This window comes from Enhydra lutris, unplaced genomic scaffold (assembly GCF_002288905.1).
Source record: "Enhydra lutris kenyoni isolate GAN:26980312 unplaced genomic scaffold, ASM228890v2 scaffoldscaffold5, whole genome shotgun sequence".
NCBI classification, from domain to species: domain Eukaryota; kingdom Metazoa; phylum Chordata; class Mammalia; order Carnivora; family Mustelidae; genus Enhydra; species Enhydra lutris.
This window is the reverse complement of record NW_019154089.1, coordinates 52,957,102-52,961,131: the sequence shown is the minus strand read 5'-3', so window position 1 is coordinate 52,961,131 and position 4,030 is coordinate 52,957,102. Positions and strand designations below refer to the sequence as shown.

The 4,030-nt window shown below is 40.0% G+C and overlaps 1 pseudogene; it reads right to left on the bottom strand.

Annotated features, from left to right (window-relative positions):
• Positions 1-201: 201 nt before the first annotated feature.
• On the bottom strand, positions 202-982 carry LOC111141230 (annotated as a pseudogene).
• Between the last annotated feature and the right edge of the window lie 3,048 nt (positions 983-4,030).

Here is a 4,030-nt window from a genome sequence, read left to right as displayed (position 1 = left end):
TTAACCCTGCATTGTCTGAGGAAACTGTAATGGCCTCCTTTGATGTAGCTGCCATGCAAAACAATGTTGATTCTCCTCATGACCCACTCCCACAAACCCTCTTTGTTTTTTGACCTACAACCAGACTCATTTTTAAAAAATTGTGCTGTATGACCTTTAAATAAGTATAAAGACTTCCGATCAGATCACCTAGGGATCATTTTACCCACTGCTTTGTTTGGCCGCCAGTCCCTTGTCTCTCTCTTTAGCAATGGTAAGGCAGATACCCTTTCCACAGGGAAGAGAAATCCATGGTTTGTTGCCTTTGCCAATAATAAAAATTTTGGAGAGTTGGATAGCAAAGCTGTTGCCACTGGCATCTCTCAGGTGAACTATATCAAAAGAACCAGGGTGTTTCTCTGTTGGTGATCACACCAATTCTTCCCACGTTAACACACCTCCAGTCACCATATACAGATTACTAGTATCAAACTTGATGAAATCAGTAATCTTTCCAGTCTCCAAATCAATTTAAATGGTGTCATTCACTTTGAAGAGGGGATCAGGATAGCAGATGGTGCGAGCATCATGAGTCACCAGGTGAGAGATTCCTTTTGTCCTCCCAAAAATCTTTCTCACACTGCACAACTTATACTTAGTCTCCTCAGGTGTAATCCAATGAACAGCAAAACAACCATTGGTGTCATAGATCAGACAGAAATTCTCCCCAGTCTTGTCAATGCTGATGACATGCATAAAACCAGCAGGGTATGTTATATCAGTTTGGACCTTGTCATCAAACTTAATAAAATATTGCATAAAGATCTTCTTCATTTTATCTCTTGTTAGGCATGTTCTTTAGGAAAATGATGAGAGGGAGATAATCTCTCAGCTTATGGGGACCAGTAGCTGGATGAGGAGCAAAGACATCAGTCAGTTTATCCAGTATCCAATGCTTTGGAACTGCTACATGCTTCAGAGGCTTCTTGGGATCATGAACCATGGTTGCACTAGGCACAAAAAGGGGCTATAACTAGACTTATTGCAGCAGGGCCCTAAAGGTATGAAGGTATGAAGTATAACTCGTGAGAAAGTATACTGTATTCCAAAAGAACTACTTAAGTTTCCTAATTTATACAGACAGAAATCTGTGGAGTATGTGTGTAAAACAATATTGATGGTGTGGGATGGTGGAAGGAACATAAATTTGGATCAGGCTAAATTTATTGATAAAATCTCACCAAGCAGAGATTCTGCATTTAATGTTGCAGATAGGGGAGTTAGGAAGGACTCTCATGATTTATTTGTTTGGTTGGCTGAAACATGGACTAAAAGGTGGCCTATAGAAAACAAATTAGAAATGCCAGACCTGCCTTGGTTTAATGGAGAAGGATTCAAAGACATGGAAAGATTGGAATGTTAGAGTACTTTTGTCATTTGAGACTTACACTGGGAAGGTTTAAAAAAAGGCTTGCTTTTCACCATTACTGTGAGAAATAAACTGGTAAGGAGAATCCTGGCATCCTTGAAAAACTCTATGATAGTTCTTCTCTATAGGTTAGACCTTACCATGGGAACTTGTCACTGAATTGAGAAATGGAAATGCAATGAGAGTAACTGAGTTTCAGGGAGGCAGGGGCCAAGTAACAGCACTTAAGCACCAAAGGCAAGGTTGGCATGCTTATGGTAATGGGTGACAGAAACAAAGCAGCAATTGGAATAGTCTGACTTACATAAATCTATGGCATTGACTATTTGATTGTGGTGTTCCTAAAAGTGGAATCGATATTTAAAACAACAACAACAAGAACAACAATGACTAAATTCTACTTGATTTGTATAAGCAGAAAAATTCTAGGTCAAGTGAACAAAAGTTTAACCTGAATGTAAAAACAGAGAGTCATAGCCCCTCAATCAATTCCCAGATTTGAGCCAGTTTACCGACTAATACCTGAATGAAGGTGGAGGCTTGACAAAAATTTGTACTGCTAATATTTCTCCCATCCCTCTCCAAAGGGACCTACAGCTTTTTATCAGGATAACTCACTGGGGTAAAGTAAATAATCACACCTTTTCTGGACTATTGGACACTGGCTCTGAACTGACATGAATTCCAGGAGACATAAACGTCATTGTAGACCACCAGTCAGTGTAGGGGTTTATAGAGATCAAATGATCAATGGAATATTAGCTCAAGTCTATCTCATAGTATGCTCTGTGGGTCCTCAAACCCATCCTGTGGTTAATTTCCCAGTCCCAGAATATGTAATTGGAATAGACACACTCAACCACTAGCAGGATGCCCACATTATATCCCTGACCTGTGGAGTTGGGGCTATTATTGTGGGAAAGGCTAAGGAAAGTCTCTAGAACTGCTTCCACTTAGGAAAACAGTAAACTAAAAGCAATACCACATTCATGGAGGGATTGCAGAAATTAGTGCCAATATTAAGACCTTGAAAGATGCAGTGGTGGTGATTCCCATCACATCCTTATTCAATTCACCTATTTGGTCTGTGCAGAAAAAGAACGGATCTTGCACAATGACCGTAGATTACCATTAAGTTTAACCAGGTGGTGACTCTAGTTGCAGCTGTTGTATCTGATGTGGTTTCATTGCTTGAACAAATTAATTTATCCCTTTTTACCTCATATGCAAATGCTTTTCCTTCCCTTATAAGTCAATAAAGACCACTAGAAGAAGTTTGCTTTCACCTGGCAAGGCCAGCAATACATCTTCACTGTCCTTCACTTCACATCCTTCAGTTCACTTCACTTCACAGCAATACTTCAACACAGAGTTGATAAAGGATTTATCAACTCTCCAGCCCTGTATCATAATTCAGTTTTTAGGGATCTTGATTGCCTTTCTCTCCCACAAGATATCACACTGGTCTGTTACACCTTAGGCTGAATGGACCTAGTCATCAAGAGGTGGCAGCTGCTTTAGATTTATTGGTAAGACATTTGTGTAACAGAGAATGGGACATAAATCCAACAAAAATTCAGGGATCTCTACCTCAGAGAAATTTCTAGGAATCTAGTGGTATAGGATATGTCAAGATACTCGTTCTGAATTGAAGGATAGGTTGTTGCAACTAGCTCCTCCTACAACCAAAAAAGAGGCAAAATACTTAGTGTACCTCTGGATTTGGGAGGCAGCATATTCCTCATTTGGGTGTTTCACTTCAGCCCATTTACTGAGTGACCCAAAAAGCTGCATTTTGATTGAGGCCCAGAACAAGAGAAGGTTCTAAAACAGGTCAGGCTGAACTGCCAGCTACTCTATGCTGGAGCCCTATGATCCTGCAAATCCAATGCTTAAAGTGTTAGTGGCAGACAAAGACACTGTTTGGAGCCTTTGACAGGTCCCAGTAGATGCAATGCAGTATAGGACCTAAGCATTTGGGAAAAAAGTTCCGCCATTCTCCACAGATAACCACTCTCTTTTTGAGAAACAGCTCTTGGCCTATTAGTAGGCCTTAGTAGAGACTAAATGCCTAGAGGTTCCAAAGGGACAGATGCTTCTACCAGGGGACACAGCAATGATTCCATTGAACTGGAAGGTAAGACTGTCATCTAGCCCCTTTGGGCTTTCTCATTTTGAATCAACAGGAAAAGAATAGGCAGTTACTGTCCTATTTGGGGTGACCGATCCTGATTACCAAAGAAAAAATGGACTCTTAGTCCACAACAGAGGTAAGGAAGAGTATGCCTGGAACATGCAAGACCATTTAGGGCATTTCTTAGTACAACTATTACCTGTGAATAAAGTCAATGGAAAACTGTAACAACCCAATCCAGGCAGGACTGACTAATGACCCAGACTTTTCAGGAATGAAGGTTTGAGTCACTCCACCAGGTAGGAAATCATAACCAGTTAAGGCTCTTGCTGATGAAAAAAGTAGTAAACTGGGTAGTGGAAGAAGTTAATTTTAAATATCAACCATGACCATGTGAACAGTTATAGAAATGAGGACTGTAATTGACCTGAGTTTTTCCTTCTTATTTTGTTATGAATATATTTGTATATAAAATCTTTCTTTTCTTC